This window comes from Dermacentor silvarum, chromosome 2 (assembly GCF_013339745.2).
Source record: "Dermacentor silvarum isolate Dsil-2018 chromosome 2, BIME_Dsil_1.4, whole genome shotgun sequence".
Lineage (NCBI taxonomy): Eukaryota > Metazoa > Arthropoda > Arachnida > Ixodida > Ixodidae > Dermacentor > Dermacentor silvarum.
Genome location: NC_051155.1, coordinates 61,018,003 through 61,038,713, shown reverse-complemented (window position 1 = coordinate 61,038,713; position 20,711 = coordinate 61,018,003). Strand labels below are relative to the sequence as shown.

The window sequence follows — 20,711 nt, the reverse complement described above, 5'->3', positions numbered from 1 at the left end:
AATGTACTTTTTCATAAAGTCTTTCAAGACTTGCCCTAGTGGCTAAGCGCTTACAGTTCCACACTCCCAGGGTGAGTGCTAGTTGTAAAACATAAATACCCCAGAAAGTGGATGGGAAATGGTGAGAGCATCGCACGCGTAATGCGAAGACGTGGGTTCGTTCCACCTGCGGACAGTTGTTTTTTTCATCCACTTTAATTTCTGTTAATTTATCACTTTCTTTAATGGAATTAGTAAGTACAAGTGATGTCCCCTACGTTGTCCTTGGTGTCAATGTTTGTTGGCTTCTTATGATATATATATATATATATATATATATATATATATATATATATATATATATATATATATATGTGTGTGTGTGTGTGTGTGTGTGTGTGTGTATATATATATATATATAGATATATATATATATATATATATATATATATGTGTGTGTGTGTGTGTGTGTGTGTGTGTGTGTGTGTGTGTCCCACACACACACACACTTAGAAAATTAGAAGCACAACTTCGCCGTTATCTTTGGTTTATTACCCAACAGTTGCGGCTGGTGGACCAACCTTTTACAAGGAATATATATATATATATATATATATATATATATATATAGGGAGAGAGAGAAAGAGCACATGTTCATTATATGTCATTAAATGTGACAATAAGTTGTCAGCGCAGTTTAACAGGGCTCATACTTCCGTAATATCGTGCAAACCCTCATTATGAACAACTCTGCGGTTTCCTCCGTTGTTAGCCCAGCAACTTACAACTTACATGGCTTGCAAAGTATGTGCGTTAGCCCAGCAACGTACATACTTAGCAAGCCATTCGCCGCTCGCAAGTTGCAGTCAGAGTTTAATGAAAGCCGCGCCAGATGGCGACAACGTAGCACGCGGAACGCCACGGGCCCACGGAGGCCGCACTGTTTCGGAAAAAGAAGGGAGCGCCGGCGAACGATCGCGAGAGGGAAGCAGGAAAGAGGGCGAGTCCGGCACGAGACGCTCGCACCAGGAGGCGCGTTGCCTGGCAACCGGACGCCCCACAACAACTTTCGTCCGCTGCCTCGGCGCCGGTGGGGGAAGCCCCGAAGGAGGGGGGTCGGTCGGGCAGGTGCCATTCCTTTGTTGGACCAGGTAGCGCGAGGAGCAACCCCTCCGCTGCGGCCGCTGCTATGCGCCGTGGTGCTGCCGTGCGCGCGTGGTGCAGCCGTTGACCGACTTCTGCCGACTGCTCGGCACGTGCCCTTTCGTCGCCCCGCAGCTGATATGTTCACCTTTGAAATGCCGGCTGACGCGTGCGGCCAAGCCGAGGATTAGTGATGTCTCTCGTTTCGTACTCCTTTACACCTTCCTGAAAACGGATATCTCGCTTACGTTCTCCTTTGTGCGTCGTCGCAACTGTTCGCCTGGTGTTTTGCATCTTGCCGAGCACCGTGATCACTGTTCAGTACTCGCCGCTGTTTCTTTCTCCGGGGCTGGCATCCTTGATAAGTGAGCAGATTGGGATGCTCCTTGTGACGGGGTTTTTACAGAAGTGTTTTACGAGTGTGCGCGATTCTTTGTGCGTGTGAGTGGTGCCGCGACTCGAGTGGATTTCGTGAGCGGATACACGTCCCACCGGACGAAAGCAACTACGGCCTCCTAACTCTAGGTAAGTGCAACCGGAGAACATTTGTCCAGTGAATCACGTACACCTCGGTAGTGCATGCGAATAAGGAACGAGCGTGATCTCTATGGGCCTGACGTCTCGAAAATGTTCGTCGTCTACTGTCCCGCGTAAATACTGCGCGTTCCATCAACGACCGTTCGGAATAAGACGTTTCGTAGACGTAATATGCAAGAGAATGTTCAAACGCTTTCATTCTTGAAATCATCATGTAATTTCAGAATCTTCACCGCTCTTAATATACGTTATAATTTAGCCACCGTCCGCTAGGCGCTTCTAAAGCGGTTTAAAGGTACCACTCGACCAAAGAGATCAGTGGTTCGGGGTCGTTCCGGTATATGTTGGACCGACCCACTTCCTCGGATATGTTAGCTTTAAGGAATCACTTTCAGCATACGCTGTAGAGTACGCGAAATCTGGCGTACTGCTTCTCTTGGGCACAGCTTGCTCTGATAGCAAACGTCTGGTTATCTAGAGTCCGTGCCGTACTTAACCAATTTACGTTCACAGTCAGAACGAAGACCCTTTCCAGAGATTGACATTAACAGCTGTATTGTGTCAGCCGCCTGCATTATATGGATATTCTGGATCTATTATACATTATATGGATACATTATATGTAATTGTTTCAAGGGGGGAGGGACAAAATGCAGTCATATGCATCACAAAGGCTTCTCACTTTCATGTGATACAAAAATGCATCAACTCGGTGACCCCAATAGTCAACGGTGGCGCAAAAGAAGGCCGGCAGCCACGCGCTCCGAATATTGTGCTTTAATCGCTGAGCACTGTAAGTAGATGCAACCGACTATAGACCGCGTAACTGCGTTACTTGTCGCCTTCCGACTACATTTACTTTGCCTTGGAACTCATTCTGTTACTCTATAGACCGCTGTGATACTGCCACTCTAATAGATCTACGCCATTTTATTGCCTTCTGAACTGCGTTAACTTAAATTTTATAGTACCCTTTATAGCAGATACGTGCCGTTCGCTCTTTAAACCATAATGCCGTCTTCCTGTGTCTCCTAGCCGAGCGTATAGTACGCGCACACTTCGAACGGTCGTTGAAAGCTACTGTCATCCAACATGCCGATCTCGGCAGCGTGAGTATAGAGTCGCCATTGAGCTGAATGAAATGGACAGGGTGACCTGGAGACCGGCTCAATGGTGCTCACATTACGTCCGGATCCGCACTCTAAATCTCGCTCCACTAAGTAGAACGTATTTTCCAAGTCGGTTTACTTACTAAGTGCAACCTACGTGGAACAAATGTCCTTGGGCGTCGGTTCTTCCTTCGGTCGTGCTTCGTGCGACTGTTCACTGTTTATTACCTTGTGCAGCGCAATATAGTTCCAGGCGTAACTGTCTGATTATAGGTGGGATTAGAGTGTTTTATTATTGCTTGTTGCGTGACACGTTCAACGATACGTGGTATGTTAAGACCTTTGCTCATGTACGTCGTACACCGCGAATTACTGTGGCGTGGAGCAGACGACGCGGCGCGGATGAACACACCACGAAGGGCATTCGGCTTTCCTATTGGCTACGGAGTCCTGCAGTTTCCACCTACAAACGACTTGTGAGATGGAGCGTAGTGGATTTTATCTGGCGCCAGATTAAGAGTGCGGCTTCGACTATTTATGAAAGTGTGAGAGGGACAGGACACGTTCAAAGACGATATCGTTCAATGTCCACGGAGACCGCACCTGTAGCGCTCCGGATTGCGCTTTTCGCAGAATAGCTATGCTGACTCGCAGGTTCGCCCGTTCAGCGTGCCTCCGGAGCGGTGAAGCTGTCGTGCAGCGTTCCTTTCCACCTGGAATGACGGGATGCTCCGCCTTCTCGTTGCAGCTGTAGCTTTAACTACAACTCATTTCTGACCGCAGCTCGGGGCCTTACGCGAACGTATTTTGTATAGACTCTTTCCGCTTCATTCTATTCATTTCATGTCAACCGTCACGCCGCAAGGCGGCCAAGCCCGATCCAGTCGATCGCGGTGGTGTTGTGCCAGTTGCAGTGACGTGTGGCAAAAATGAATTAAACGTGAAAAGAGTCCTTACAAAATTACGTACTTTGGCGTAAATTTCATGGGCGTGTTTCGTGAGACCAGTGCTTCTCTTTGGGTTTCCTGGCACATGGATATGGAATTTGCTTGCTTACTGTTATTCGTTCTTCAAGGCAACGTCCACGTCCCCAAATAACTCGCAGATCAATTGCATTTTTTACTCGTACATAAATTCAGGCGTCTAGTATGTGGTCGTCCTCGTATATAGCTCACTAACCCACCAAGAAACGACAACACGGCCGCGCTTCTCGGTCATCGGCACCGTGACTTACGCGGGACAATGAGAAAGAACGACTGGCGCTTAGCAAATGATATCCCGAGGACGCTCCGCCGCTAGATGACGACACGCTACCTCGAGGGTCCGGCGCCGTCCTTCCTGCACCTCTGTCGAGCAGAGCGTCGCGTTGCTTTGGAGAGTCCGCGTAACCTTCGCGCCCTTAGCGGTGTATAAACGCGAGCGAGCAGGCGTCCGGGCGTCGTCGACTATGTCCCCGTTTCTTCAGCCCGCTCGACTAATTCGCGACGCGGCAGCGGCGGCCCGTACTCGGTTCTCGGACGCTCGCTTGGTCGGTCGCACGGGCGTAAATGGAAAAAAAAAAATTAAAAAAAAAACGACCAGCAGGCGACATTGTGCGCCCCTCTCTCAATCGACCCTTGCCCTCCACACACGCACGCATGCCGTCAAGCATGCAGACTGCCGTCGAGTACGAAACAAAGAAGGACGGCCTCTCCCAGCGAGGAACAACAATCACGGCCCGGTGCGCTCGCTCGCTACAGAGTCGAGATCGCGAGGCGAATGAGACCGACGGCTCTAGTGCTCGTTATGCCTTGGGATGTGCCAGAGGGGGTTCGTGAAAAGTGGCGGGTGCGATTTAAGAGAGAGGCGCCGCTTAGGGACCCCCTCCGAGGTACGGACGGTTTTCGACTGCGCATGAGTGGAGCATGTCTGTACGCAGCGTGCGGTATACACACGGCCCCGCGTGAAGTTTATGAGCGACCACAGTCGCATGGTTGGCGCGTGCGCAGCTGCTGCCCTTCTAATAGCACCGGTTCGGGTGCCATTAGAAGAAGCGCCCATTCTTAGATCACTTTCCTTTGTTTTATTATGCGGTTCGCTTTCCGCAGCTGTAGGACAATAGGGTGGCTCGCTGAGGTCGTCGCCTCGACCGATTGCCTTCTGTGTTTCGTTGTGAGTGACTTGGGAAAGCCGCGAATAGGAAACCGAAGCGACCCGCTGCATTTCGTAGTTTTGTACTTGCCTGCCGTTTTGTAGGGTGTTACGTTTCTTGCGAACATGGTCGGTTCGTCGTTGCAGTAATTGCGAAAATTCAGCTAGGACAGGGTAGGTAGGATACACGTGTACGACACGGGGCTCGTTCGGTGTTTGTAGTAAGCTTAAGTTTTCTTTTTCTTCTTTTTTTTTTGCATTTTTGCGAACTGCAGTCATGGCTCATTCCCCACGTTTGCTTCTCATTTCACTACGTCTGCGCGTCCATTCGTGGCTGTCCTCACGCGGTACTTTGTACCGGAGAGATTCAGAAAATAAACATACAAGCTCCGCAAATTAAGCGCCGGTGGCTTCTTCCCCATGCCAGGGATTACAAGCCCGCGTATATAGTACCCGCCGTGATGCCGCAGTGGATGTTGTGTTGTGCTGTTAAGGCCGAAGGCGCGACATCAATCAAACACAGATTTCAAATCCATGTTTGAAATGTGTGTGATTCGAAGCAAATCTGATGACGTGTGCCGGAATATCCCAGGCTCGCATTCGTCAATTGTCCCCATTTTGCTCAGGTCTCCCGCAGACTTCCGTCTAACGGGAGCTACGTTATCGCTCGACGTGCCTTAACGCCCGACAGCGCGCATATATCGGGTCGGTGTAAACGTGAAGCTATCTCTGTCCATCCATCCCTTCAGATATGCCGGTTGCCGGCTCGGTTCTGTATCGAATAGCGCAACGAACTAATAAGCGCTCTACTTAAATATCCTCAACGCAGCAAGTATACGCCTTCAAGCCCATCCTTTCTTTCGTCTTTCTTTCGCCATTCGTCTTTGGCTCTCGCTGCCTTTTTAAAGGAAGTAGCTTTCTTTGCTCTTTCGCGCCATTTCGTACACCAGCGGGTGCATTCGTCGCCGAAGGCCAGCTAGCCCGTTGAGACGCACGTGCTCTCGCGCGAGATATTTGTGAAGTCTGAAATTCTAAACATAGAGAAACGTGGTGTCAAGTTTCTCCGCCGCTAGATATTTTCGTGCCTTCGGGTATATGCTTTCGAAATGTACTCCTTTTGCCTCGATAATACGCATTTCAATCCCATATACTTTCAAACCCATTTGTGACTACTCAGACCGTTTCTATCAGCGGCCGCAGCTCATGCCGTAACCTAGATCGGTTTAGAAATCGAAACGTCCAAATTTTTTCTTTATTCATGTCTCTCTGCATCGTGTACTTCTGACCTGTCAAAATGAGGCGAGCGCCGAAAAAAAGAACTAAAAAAAAAAGAAAAACGGCTGCACTATGTTAGTCCATCCATCAGCTATATCAAACATCCCCAGACCTCGCCACCCTTCCCAGTGAAGAAAAACCAAGGCAAGCATTATTTTACGGTAGCGTCAAAGTATTGAAGAAACTGTTTAATTGCCCCCCCCCCCCCCCCCCTCATTTTGCTTTATTTCTTGTTTTACCTCCGCAGTGCACGCGCCTTGTTTTTTGCCCAAGTTCTGTCCCGAACTTCCATTTCGGAGCTCATTTCCTTTATTCTGATGTTTCTCCACAGCTCGCTCACGTTGCTCCTTTGCCATTTGTCGATGCAACAGCTAACTGTTGCTCCTTTGATAGCTCGCGCATCCGCGCCGTAACGCGCCACTGCCCGGTAAGAGGTTCGCTCTGTTTGGCGGAAACAGGCGGCGCCATGCATACAGACGGGAAGGCCAAGGCCGGCGGCGGCCACCCCATCGTCGTCAGTGAAGAAGAATAGTGCATGACCGTTGGCACCGATACCCACTGAGAGGTGGATGTTCGCCGGCGTTCTCCCACAGCCATGGGTGCGTGCTCACACGGTCGCTTCCAGCGGTGTGTGTCGGCGCTTCGCGCTTGACGGGCAGGCGTGCGGGCGGCGTTGTTGCAAACAAGTATACAGGCGGGTGTCGGTGGGGTTTCCATGTAGCTTTTCCGGAGTTTGGAATGCCTCGAAATGGAAGAAGCCGTCGTCGTCCATGTGTGAGCAGGCTTCCACTTCAGTGAAGTGCGATGGGCTACACGGGACGCAAAAGAACTCGTGTCTTTCAAGACGTTTCACGAGTAAAAGAAATTCAGGTTTAACGGTGGCTCAAGCCACGAGCTGGACCCTCAGCCCTTCTGTCTCCTCCCTTGCTTTCAAGATGCCTTTTCTCCACGCTGTTGCTCCTGCAGGAAATGCGGACGAGTCCCGCTTCGTGCGTTTCGCCGGGTCTTTGAGCTTACAGTTGTGACCTGTTCTACATAGCGCACTTTTAAGGTCTTCGTATAACGGGCGTTCGGGAGAGGAAACAGTTGTTTATTCTGTGCTGTCTCGGATGCTCCCTGCTGACATTATGAAACGACAGCGTTGATCGACTGAAGTCCCGGTGACTGTCATGCTACCTGCAACGTCCGCATTAGTTTGATGTACAATACTTATGCGCATGCTTGGCGTAGTGTTTGTGAAGGATCAGCGCCTGTGTGGTGCTGGTTTTCAGTTTGACGGTTATCCAAATTTAACCGAGTAGAAGCTGCGTCACAAATGACGGAAAGATAGGTCTTCCCCTCTCGCTTTAGCTCACGCTGATAAAGGCGAGGACCAAGATGCTTAATGCGATCAAAGACAACTGCCAGTGAATTTCGCGACGTATCACGTGGCAGACTGCACACTTCCTACGCTGGATAACTGAATTATGTTATCCCAATTCCAAAGACCAATTCGAAAACCGAGTCCACACGAGCTCTTTCATTTCACTTTGTCGCTAACGGGACAACAGAAGACGCACGGATTCGGAGGCGGAGTCCGAAGAGAAATTTCGCCCGTCAGCTAGCACCTGTAGCCAAACACTGACGGCGTCAGGCATCAGGCGGCTTGAGTCGCTGCGCTCGACGCGCGACCCAGTTACGTCCGCGCGTCAAGCACAGCACGCGCCGTGCACCGCTTTCTCTCGATAGAGTGCGGCGTGAAAAAAAAAAGTATAAACAGAGCAACGTTATCAAATAAAGCCACGAACAAAGCGAACGCCGGTCTGTTCGTATCGCCGTGAGGGAATAACGGCGACCGTTGTGATTCGCGCCTAACAGCAGAACAGCGGGTTTTGGCTGTCCCATTTGCTACGTTTTCGCAGTGCACGTCGGGAACAACAAACGCTCCCCAAACTAGCGCGTCCATGCATGACCTGCCCGTGTGACGGAAGGCTGCGGAACTTAAAACTTCATACTGTCGGTCGCCCAATGGACGTATAGCTGATATGCTTTAGTTCGAATTCATTTAGGAGCGACTCACGGCGACCGATGTTGACACCGTCGGGCGCGCCCGCCCCGTCCCCACAATTAAAGCTGAAATGTCTCGCGATTGGTGCTATTCATGCCTGCTCGCACCACTATCGGCACGTAAAATGTCAGCGTATACCGATGTCCTGCTCCTGTGCCGCTGACTGCTCTAGCAGCTTTACGAGGACATGTCAAGGAGCTGAAAAAGCGGTCCGTTGCAACGGAATTGGTTGCATTTCGACCAAGACAATTCGCGAACGTCGTTTGGCGACCACTTCGATCGGGCGCCCTCTGCTACTCGCTGCGGGGTGCGAATGCTTCCTGAGAGAAAGAAGTGTCGTTCGGCAGGTCATGTAATGCGCGGAGCAAGCAGATGGCTGGTGGACATATAAGGTAGGCCGTCCATGATGATGACACAGATGTTTCCGACGGTCAGGCAATGTCGAAAGGCAATATTCGAATGTATCTGTGTAATGTAATGTATCTGCGAATGTAAATATGCTTCAAATCTGAGTGCGTCCTTGAAGAACGCTGTGCCATGAGTATCATGTAATGTGTTTGCTACTACAAACGATGGCTGGACCATTGGAACCATATTTCGGGCCCCCCACTTGAACGGCCACTGCGCGATGGCCTCCAATCTTCTCGGGCGGCGTACCCGGCTACCCGCAGGTCTCCAGTAACGTTCCACCGCAGAGTCATAAACTCAAAACGGAGCGACTTTTGACTTTGGTCCTCGTTGTGTGGGGGAAAATGAAGAGGTCAGCACAGAACAAACCTCCTTGGTGCAAAGCATAAACTCAAATGAAATCCTAACAGCAACTCCTCGAAAAAATGAGTTGTCGCTGGACCGAGCTCAGAAAGAAGACTGCACCTACAGGATGACAGGCCCGAAGAGGAACGCGCCTCCGTAATTGCCGCTCGTTTCCACGCGGGTCGCCGTTCTCTGGCACCACGACCCTCGGCAATCGAGGGCGCCGGCGCGCTACTGCGATGGCCGCTACAAAGCCAAAACTACCCCAAATAGAAAGAAGAGCCCTGGGGCTCGTCGGTCAAGCTCTTCCACAAGACAAGCGCGGCCACGGTATACGGCGCCTCGTAAACATAAGTAGTGCATACGCTGCGCACAAACAGAAGGTCAGAGAGTAAGCAAAAAATGAAGAAAAGAAGGGACCGAGTTGCCGGTTCCAAACAAGAACAAGTTGCCGGGGTTGCACCACGTATGTATGCGGTCGACAGCAGGAGTCGCGTGCCGCATCAACGTCAGGCCCCTTTTGCTGCGTTCCTGCGGTCACGGCGCGTTTTCTTTCTTTAAGCAACGACCCTGCTTTGTGCGTCGTGCCGCCCTCCCATTGTCGATACTCGTCGCAGTGGACGCGCGCTCCATTGTCGTCGAACCTAGCTAGCTGCTCGATCGTTATTGAAATCCGTCGTCGCGGTCGTCATACTCGGGGCGCGCAGTTCAACGCCGCACGCACGAGCTCAGGGGATGCTCCGGTTCAAGGTCGGCTGTGCGCTCAAGACTTGTTCCTTTGTCCGTCCGCCCTCGTGCCTGCGTCGTGCCTCGCTGTCGAGCTTGCTTCGAACGCGACTACGGCGGCTTCTCCTCACCAGTCGCGCACGCAGCGGTGCCTCCGCATAAGGAGGCGAGGCATCTTTCGGCGCATTCCGAGGCTCGTGGACCACGAGGACGAAAAGCAGGCCGCTCACGATCATTTACAGCACACCAGACAGAAATGTTTTGTCAACGTGTGGCCTGTTTGGTTTCGGTGTCCTCTTTTACCTCTATGACCAGCAAAGTCGTGTTTGGCAGGAGGAGGAAGAAACGTGTGGTTCGGAAAACCTTTAAAACGTCCTTCGGAAAATTTAGGTAGACGCAACCCTGTCCCGTGCTACGTAAGGTGAAGCTGCAAAAGAGTGCAACAATGGTCGACTAATAAAAAGATTCATTGCAAAGTATTAAAGAGGAAAGTTGGGAAAAGCGGCCCAATTGATAGGGTACTGGTGCAGGAGCGTGAAACAGAGAGAGAAGGGGGGGAACGAAAGGCAGGGTGGTTTGCTACCCTACACGTGGGGAGGGCGATGTGGGAGTGAAAGAAGAACAAGGCTCTTGCCCGCGGCGTGCCTCGGTGTCAAACTTGCTTCGAGCGCGACTAGGCAAGAAGCGGCCGCATTCAGTGTTGTGACAGCACCGGAACTAGACTCACTAGTGAACATCCGGTCATTTTTTACTCAGGTATATTTAATTATTCGTGGAAAATTTATTTGCTTGTATGTTTGCCTTCTTTTTTTTGTTATATAGTGCTCGGTATGCAAAAGAAAACTTTGGCTTGAAATTGGCATGACGACTTACGACTGAGTGGCATGTATGGCATGTAAATGGCGATAAGGAAAGGTGAGTGGTGGTAAATCTGTCTTTGAGGTAGCACAGAGGTATGGAAATAGTTCGATCGACGTCCTGTACAGGAAGATTCAAAGGGTAGGTTATGAATGGGAAAGTTGTAAACCACTGGAATGCAACACGAAGCCAAAAATGAGACCCGTGCAGTATCAGCGGAAAGAAACCTCCGAAGCTCGTTTCTTACCTTATTGCCCAGAAACCTGACGTGTTGGATAACTTAAGGACCCCATTTTCATTCATACATGCTTTTATCAAGAAGGCCTCGAGATCATTACTATCATTTATTGCGTGCGTGCGTGCGTGCGGTCGGTCGGGCGGGCGCACGCGCCGACAGCGTCCCAGGCACTGAGGCAGCGAATGTGACATACCGCGTATACAAATTAACTCTCTATTCATTTTTTTTTTTTTTTTGTCCGACGCAAGCAAGAGAAGACGAGAAAGAAACATGCGCCTAGTACGTTTGCTGACTTCTACAATGAAGCACATGTTAGGTTTCTCATTGTGCGTCTCGGCTTTTCTGAGTGCGAGTAAATTGTCTCCTATGTGTCTGCCGGTCAAATATCACGCGATCACGCAGGTGCCGCGCGCTTCGCGCCACCCATCTGTGCTATCCTGCTTCGGCGTGCTAGCCCCCCCGCACGTGCGTAGGCGCGCGCGCTGTATGCCATCGCATTGGCGGTACTGCATGGCTCCCTCGGAATGCGGTTCCTCCGGGGCGGCCGCGCGAAGCCAAGGGCCCCTCTCCAGACAGCTAAATTTCTCGGCGACGAGATTTACGAACCCTCGCTCCTGCGTCTCGTCGTCCACTTGCCATCGTATAGGCCTGCTCGTCCGTCCGCCACCTGGCGTCGTCAGCCGCCGCCATTCCGTGCACTGTTCCGGCGTGTTTTCGTATATCCGCGCCGCACGTGACGGGCAAGGCAGCGCCTTGTTGTTTTGCGAGGAGAGCCGCACTGCGGGCCTCGCGCGTCAACGGATGCCGCCGGACTGGCCGTGCCGGTCTGCAGGGCGGCGCGGACGGCAGTGGCGAGCGAGAAGGGCGGCGCGGCAGTTCTTGCACGATCGGTTCGGGCCGCCCCGTTGTGCACGGCGCAGTTTTAGTTCGTTGCGTTAGCGGGTTGCAAGGTCAGCAGGATGGGAGACGCCCTTAACCAGCGGGTCCTACAGGCCTTGTTTAGCCGAAACCGACACAGTGCGCCCCAGCTCACGATCTGACGCGGCAAGCGGCCAACGCCCCGATGTATACGCCGCGCGCGTCCGAAGCGAGATGAAATACTGCCCGTCTGCCGGCCGCTGTATTGGGTCATTATTTCAGGGAGTTCCTGGCATTAACTTTACGCGTGCGGTCTTGAACTATGACTGTTGAGCATACTTGTTTTAACCTGATACTGCAAGCAGCACTTGCTCGCGAAATGCGGGAGTATTTTGTTATTCAATGGGAAAACGAAAGCACGGAGGGCTGTGGCTTCCAGCACACTTCTATACTCGTACATCCCGCGAATGGCGTGTGATAGCATCAGAAGCAACTTGATGTGAGAGGGCTGCGTCGACATGCACGGGTTTTGAAGAGGCTTAAAAAGCAGGCGTGATTAGCGCTGCGAGCACATTTGCGCCATTTGTTGGAAGTCGCTGAATCTCGTGCCAGCGACTCAGTCCGGTGACTTCAAGCAATCAGTAAAACGGTCGATCGAGATTTTATTTATTTATTTATTTATTTATTTATTTATTTATTTATTTATTTATTTATTTATTTATTTATTTACTAATTGATTCATTTATTTGTTTATTTAAGGATTCATTTGTGTCTTTTCTTGGTATAAGCGCTAACTCACAACTAAATTGTGAGTTAGCGCTCGTCGTGTCTTCTTTCGCCACCGTCGTGTCTTCTTCGCGCTTATACCAAGAATATGTTACCGTACCAACTCGCCCAACTATCCATCCTTTTGGAGTTGTGTCTCTTGAGCAAGGTATAACTAGTTGAACTGTCCTATGTACAGAGAATTAAGACGACCGCTAGAGTCAGCGGCAGGCCACGCTATTAAACGAGAAAGAGCTCCGAAGCTTGGCAAATCCCGAGTATCGCTTGGCCTAGGGCGGATTCGTTGATGAGAGGCAAGCCATGAGAGTGGTCGCCGAGCAAGAAGCATGAGCAGGAGGCGCACGCGCCAGCGAATACTGGAAACAAGGTGTGCCGAAGCAGTTGGCTACGATATGGACGTGGCAAACAGTTGACTTCTGAGTGCACTATTGCCGTGGTGCGCTGTTGGCAGGTTACATAGTGGCAACGTAACCTGCGAAGCAAAGATTGTATCACGGTCACGCGAGACAGAGTGCAAGTACTCCTCCTTCAAGTGATCCAATAAGTCGTTTCCTGCGACTTCGCGTGGCAAAAAAGTCTCCTTGAAGTTCGCAGTGTAGCCTCTAAAGAAACAGGAAACAAATTTTTAGTTAAGCTTGATTCGTAAATTACACCTATCAAGTACCGAAGGCACAAATCTTACCGAAGCTTTGATAAACCATAATTAAAGACGCAGAAAAAAACTTTATTATTATTATTATTATTATTATTATTATTATTATTATTATTATTATTATTATTATTATTATTATTATTATTATTATACGAGCATTTCCTATGAAATGGGGAATAACAGATATCATCAATATCATTCCTTTGACCTTGCTGATGGGTACAAATAATTAATTGCTTTTAGATGGGTCGCGATGGGTGGCGACGCCATATTAAAGTCCAGGTACCCTTGACCTCATGAATTTAGACATTGTCAATGTAGGGACTAGTCAAGGGTTTTCCAATAAACAAGGCATCTAATGACACAACCTATAGACATCGTCCACGAAGTTTTCCTTTGCATAAACAGCGCAATTAAATGCGTAACGCGAGATTGACCTAGAAGCGGTCATGCGGCGCGATATTAAATAAAGCGTAATTTGGCCTTCATTTTAATTAACATATTTCTGTCAAATTAAATTGAAATAGAGTAATTATAGCCTACCAGTATAAACTGATTCAATGTTACTGTTTAGCATATTTCTAAGGCTATAACGACTCTGACTAAGACTATAAAGACTCTGAAGCTAGTTCAATGGCCGGCAACTTAAAGTTTAGTCGTGTATATATAATTAACACGCGTCACTGTTGGATACGTCGTTTCTACAGATCTTGCTATAGGACTTCCCTACGAAAATTTCCAAGCCATTTTTAGCATGCACACACCTAGAGTGCGTCTACCTATCTGAAAGAGCAATTATAGAGCACCCTCAGACAACGTACCTTCCAGTAGCCAATAGACACATCGCAACCTTTGGGGATGACACATTTCTTCGATTTGTTTTGGTGCGACAAGTCTTTCGGCCGAAAGGGCGTGGTATAATTGCACCGATTGCCGATTACGCCTTTCCTAAATACTCGCGAAGTCGAGCATCGTTGCCCGATTATCCCAATCCCTCTATACTCAGTATATGCTCAACTGTGCGCTGACCTTTCGTTGCGCTGAGCTCAAGTTTAGTCATTCGTAATGTAAATTAAACGCTCGTCGCGGGAGTGGCCGTGATAAAGTCGGCAAACAAAACCTTTGCGGGCCGGCCCGCCTGAACTATATAGCAACAGAACGCCATTTTGTTTCTGGTGACCGATCAAAGCGACGCAATCGCATCCAGAGATCGGCTACCTGTTCGCCCACCTTGGCCTCGTTTCTTCCGGGCTCGAATCGGTTTTCTCGCTGACAAAGACACATAGAAAAAAGTACACATATATGTATGACCAGCTAGAGAGAGCCACCTACCGGCCTGGAACAATCGCTCATTCTCGATCGTCCCTGCCTCGAAGGCGAAAAGAAGCCTCCCGAGAGAGAAACGCCCAGTTCTCTCATAGACCGCCAAAGGGGTACGAGCTGGAGAAAATGGACGCAAAGGGTTCGTAAAAAAGACCCACCAAACGGCCGCTCCATCACGGCGAACTCGTGCTGTGTAATGAAAATAAAGACGAACGCCCTGCTTAGGAAAGCCGGTGTACATTACGAAACGCGCGTGTATTGCAGGGCTAATCGAAAAGACGGAGCTCGCGATTGCGCTTAATTGGTCTCGTCAAGCTTCGGGCTATACCGAATGCCCCGCAACCCATATGTGTCAATGTGCTGTGGCGCAAAAAAAAAAGAAAAAAAAAAACAGAAACAGAGGTCGTAAGCATTAAAGGGTGGCTGCCTCCGAATTGTGCGTATGTGCGCGCAAACAAATGCGCGCGAAGATGCGGGACGGCAGCGAAGCGAGGGGCCGCCGCGCCCGAGCTGTGCACAGTGTCGGTTCACCGTCGTGGACTATAAGAAGGTCGCGATATTTTTGGGTTTAGTGCTTTCTTGCCACTTGCGTGCGGTGACCGTCGAGGACTTGCGGGACGAATAGAGTTTCGCTGTATGGCGCCGTATACCTCCGACGATGCGTGAGCGTATACGCTTAATATATGCGCGTGGCCCGTGGTGTCGAAGACTCGCCCACACGGGGCGGATTAAGCGGCGGCGGACTTGTATAGGCGAGGCCGCGCTGCGGAGGCTACGAAACGTATATACGGCGAAGAAACCAACCATGCCGGTCAACTTCGCATTGGCTGCTCCGTGAGCGCGTGCCGGCTCGGATCAGCTGTCGGCAACCGTTTACCCACTTTGCATCTGGGCCCCTGTGTTTGCCGTGAGCCGGCACAACGTTTCAATGTAAAGCTGGTGCCGCCAATACAAGTGGTTGTGCTCGAGGACGATATTGTACGGGCGAAATTTAGACACTGCATATTTGCCTCTTCTGAATGAGAACAATGTAGGAAAACGCTTGAAGACATTTTTGATCGAGCGTATAATTTCTTCCTGTGCCACAATACGAAGCAAACTCAGAGGTCAAATAACCGTTGATATAAAAAAGTACCAATTTAACTCCAATCATTATCCAACCCCTGCGGGTGATCTTGAGCAACTTACAGGTATACTTCTGAAACTGATGGCACCGAAACTGCTATAGAGAGAGAGAGAAGTCATAAGGGAAAGGCAGGGAGGTTAACCAGGCTGAGTCCGGTAGGCTACCCTGCACTGGGGAAGGGGGAAAGGAGATTGAAAGAGGAGAAGGAAGAGAGAAGCCCTCACTTGGCACTGTCACGCAGAAACAGGGCCTGTATTCACAAAAAAAGTTATTTGGCTAAAAGCGTTCGTGCCAGTCAATATCGATGTGGGACATATTATTAGCGAAAGCGATCAGCATGTGATAAACTGCACTTACGCATGAAAAAGTTGTCGCAGTTTCACCCGAAAGGCGAAGCATCAATTGCGATAGCAACTTAGTAGAGAGCTATACGGAGTAAGGATAGTAGTTTTATCTGCTGTACAAACTTTGACATGCAGCAGCACCGGCAACACACAGCACTGTTGTCGACGCCGTCGGCGTTTTTCCCGCGTTCGCACAAAATGCGTGCGGTGTTGGTGACTGTTGCCGGAGCCTCTGATATAAATAGGCACTTGGAGCCACAGCTAAACGTCGCCTCCCTTCCCTCCCCCCACGGCCTTTCGTGCGTCAGAAGAAGGCGCGTTTGCTCTACATATATGGTGATTGTAAAGGAGGAAAGAGACGCCTACTTCTGTAGCCCTTAAGGGAGCACGACACAGAACGCGCGTTTGTTCTCCGCCGTGCGTTCACTCCCCGTGAAAGCGCGCGTCCCTCGCGCCCTTTCACTCGCACATACAGCGTTCGGCGGCGCGCGGCGCGTTGGCGCTGAGCCGTGCTCCCTCAAGGGCTGCAGAAGATAGCGCCAACCTTTCCCTTTCCCTCAAGAACCACTTATCATCATCATCATCATCATCGCGCGGCGCCGATTTCATCTCCATTGACGTCATACGGAACCTCACGGCGACGGCGACGGCGACGGCAACGGCGACGGCGACGCCGACGGCAGAAATCTGCTTTGGAGTGTCCATATAATTGCTATCGCAATAAAACTCCGTGAATTCGGCCCCAGATTCTCAAAAAACCATGCAAGGTACGGACACAGATCAATTTTCGTACTCGAAGAAGGAAATCGCCATTTGTATGATCGGTAATATATTCGCGGGCTCGGAGAACAAGATGCAATTTAACTTCGCTCCGCCATATACGACAGAATAAGGTTGCCATATTCGTGAACGTTGTGCACGCTTCATAGCGGTGATCTAAACTCTTTTTTCGCTGCGAAAAGCTTTGACCTCACAACGTTCACGTCGTGACCCTTTCGCGGGCAAGCCAGTCCACATTTGATGGACTGCGGATCGCGCGCCGGCGCTGACCGTTCCGCCAGCTTGCGCTATCGCGAGATGTCGACAGCCGCGCGCATGGGCTCACACATGCAGAAGGGGATAGTCACGAAGAAACTTGCGCTTCGTTCACCGGTGAAAGCACGCCCTCAAAGAAAGAAACAGAGAAAGAAAGAGACTGACGCGTTCCGCACTTTACTCGCGTTTTTCTTCGCACTTGAGCGGTTATTGTGCGCAGCAGGAGCATGCAGCGTGCGGTCTGAACAGTATATGGTGATGACAGCGCACGTAGCGAACGCTGGCAGGATGAATATAGAAGTTCGGGAAGTGCCAGTTAAGCCGGGCAGCTGTCTGCAAAGACGTTGTGAAGACGTCAGCGTACGTTCATATGGCTATAGACGGCTCGCCGTGACCCTGGCGACGTTAATTGCAACGACCCTTCGCTGACCCCGCGAGCGCTTATTCGGGTGGACGCGTGCATGCACGCGCCAACGCGTCGCCAAGTGCCGCCATCGAGTCTACGCGCCTCCGCGTTCAATCGCTGCTTTTCGCCGCTCTGTACGAAACTATCGACGCCCGTCGACGCCTTGTTCATCACTCGGTGCTCCAAATGCGTCACGCCTTCTTGGTTGGTTGGCGTGAGCGTCACGCAGCGGAACTCAGCCACGGCCGCGAGCGGCAACTCGAGCTCATCTCACGAACATGAGCGAAATGGGGAGGCGGAGACCCGCGCGATGAAAACGTGCGCTTTGGGGAAATGACCGGTGGACTCGCCGAGGCTTCTTGGTGAAAGAGAGCTGGTACAAAGGTTCAGAGTGATGGTAATCTCGAGGCGCCAACTTGCAGGGAGCACGCGGCGGGCGATAGCACGATCTATGATAGATGAAGTTACGATGAACCGGTCAGAAGAAGCGGAAACAATAAATAAATGAATACAGGAAAGAGAAGACCTTAGAATGAGGTAAGCTGTAATAAGTGAAAAAAAAAACCTTGAAGTTAAGTTAATCAAGTCATGAAGTTCGATGACCTGTAATTGAGGAGGAATTTGAGGCCTTACTTGGACTAGAGAAGTATTGCATCGAGTCCACGGGAAACAACAGCCTTGCTTTGGAAGAAAGCGAGATAAAAGAAAGTTGTAAAGCACGATGTGCTGTGCGAAAGTCAGGGGTATACACCTGGCTTTCGCATCGCACAGCGTGGTTCATATAAAGGCGAAATCCTGTTTATCACCAGCCATTGGTAGTTTCGAGCGGGGCTCACCACCGTGACGGATGCTATCCATATGATAAAGCCACATAGATATACACTTTTCTATCTCTCTCCGGTGTATCCATATGATAAAGCCACATAGATATACACTTTTCTATCTCTCTCCGGTGTTGTCCGGCCTGTCCTTCAGCGGCCCGAGATTTGCACGCTCAACGCGCCAGGCCTCGCGGGGCTGATTAAGGATTACAAGGCGCGCCGGCTCGATCGACGCCCCGCGCGAGTCGTGACTGCGTGTGCCTGCTCTGTCGGTATGTAGCATGCAGTATACTCGGCCTTTCGCCCTGACAGCCTCTGTTAGCGGTCGCTACTTCGACACCACTGGACGCCCTTCTGGGCCATCGATGTTGTTGCGCCTGTTGTGCTTTCCTTTCTGTTCTTTTGTCCTCTGACATGCCGTGGGCACTCGGTTCGGCGCACTGGGAGTGAAAGGTCGCCATTTGTAATATTTCTTCCCTTTTTGGCTTTGTTTGTGAGTTTATACTTCCACAACGATTGGGGACGCACATTTTCATGAGACAGCGTACCGCGTTGCAGCGCGTCTTCTTTTCTTCGCGCTTTCATTGCTGTCATTTTTTAAAAAAAGCCGGGCATGTTGCCTAGGTTGTATGCCGTCTTTAAGGGATCATGAACGCTGTGTTTTGGATTTTCAGTTCCTAAATATAGAATGGCTAGTGGCGCACAAGTGACAAGCTCTGTTTGGATCTTCTAACTGCGCTCTTCGAATCGGGTCATTCACACTCGCCTCTAATACTTAAAAACCCCAGTCTAGGGTAGCAAACCGGACACTTGTCTGGTCAACCTCCCTCCTTTTCCTCTTCTTGCTCTCTCTCTCTCTCACTGATTTCGTGTTTACGGCGAGCGTTTGCATACTATTGCACGTCTATAGCTCTGCGAGGCATTCCTCGTGCTGTCAGGTGTTGCGGACATTTGGGGCGCTCTGATATCGAGCCGCATATTCGAGGCTGACCGGATTCGACTCGCTAGAAGGCGTACGAGCGAACGCCGTAGCGTTGTTTTAAGCGACGGTATTCTTAGCTTCGGGGGGCCTTATGTCACAAATACCAGTGCGTCGAAGCGTTGCTATGCCGCTCACCTGGGTATCGCCACTAGGAGCAAGAGGTTACCACTGCTTAAATTAAATACAAGTCTACTTAAAGTTGTCACCCCTGCAACCCCCCCCCCCCCCCCCATCGCCACCCCCGCCCCCCAAGGCCAACGTGCTTACGTTTTCTTTAATATTCGGTTATATTTTCGGTCAGTTCAAGTGTTTTCGTATACGCTGTGCTCACACTTTTACAAAATGCGAAATCTGAGCATGAAAGCTTAGCTGGAGCACAGCTTTCACTTATATGCTTAGATGGAGTGCTTACGTAGCAGCTGCTCATAGATCACAAGTGAGGCCGTTGAACCTGACTTGCACGAACGCCATCTCTTATCAAACACCATGGAGGCATCCTCGAAAAAATAAAAAAGGACACCGAAGGAACGTCGAGGTCCCCGCGCGTATATATAAGAAGGCGGTAAAAGCCCGTGGGCACAACATATTGCTCGAGGCGCGGTATAGCGATTTTAGGAACGGCTGCGCGCGTAATCGGCATTCCAGTGGACGCAGAGCTCGCATAGGCACGGGGCATACCGGCCGGCAAACTGAGCGACTCGGCGCAGAGCCCATCTGAGGGAGGACGCGTATGCATTGCCAGCCAGGAAGTGCTCGATAGAGAAAAAAAAAAGCTTGGCTCCGCGATGGTAGGCAAGGCTCCGGAGGAGATGGGGGAGCCAATTACGGGCTCATATAGGTGCGCCCAGCAGCGCACCCGGCGGCATCCACTGAGACGCGGCCAGAGGCGCTATAGGAAAGGTGAGCGCACGGTCATGCCCGCCCGCTCGCGACTCCATCATGCCGCGCAGGTTACCCGCGGGCCTGGCGCGGGTGCTTCCTAAACGCGGTTGCCGTGCGTTTGTCTTGCCCATGGAGCGCACATGCGGTGAGAGTTAGCGCGCGTACGCGTGTAGTTTCGTGTGCATGCGGCAGACAGCGTCGCGCACTGGCGGAGGAGTACCAGTTCCGCCGCTTCGGCGCAGAGCCTTTGATTACCGGGGAAGCTTACTCTATGGTTACCCTATGGCCAGTCGCAGGGCCATAAGTCCCGCTGTAGTGTATTACGCAGCTGTTTCGATTACTGTACCAAATGAGGTGGTTCCGTGGCTGAAGGCCGTGCTATTGGTCACCTGACTGGGCCCTCGAAGCCCACCACACAAGCCACACAACAGTTTCGGTTTCTGGCGAGCATAGTTGAGCATAATACAACAACATGAATGAAAGAAAAAAAGAAAGCGACAGATAAGCTATACACAACATATATAGTTTACAATGCAAGGTCAGCACCACAAAACGCGGTAGTATATACCTCATACATGATAAGCAAATGATCGTAAAATGTGCGCATTAAGCAATCACACTCTGTAATGCCCGCATGGTTACTCTGCTTCTCCTAATCTTTCCCTCCCCTTTTCAGTTCCCCCAGTGTAGGGTAGCAAACC

The 20,711-nt window shown here is 50.6% G+C and overlaps 1 protein-coding gene across 1 annotated transcript in view; it reads left to right on the top strand.

The window, feature by feature from the left end:
* Positions 1-1,088: 1,088 nt before the first annotated feature.
* The window catches only part of LOC119441524 (protein dachsous), a 241,647-nt gene continuing 222,024 nt past the window's right edge, over positions 1,089-20,711 (top strand). Inside the window, exon 1 of the mRNA XM_037706139.2 lies at positions 1,089-1,647. The gene's annotated coding sequence lies outside the window, so the exon portion shown is untranslated. The remainder of the gene's footprint in view (positions 1,648-20,711) is intronic.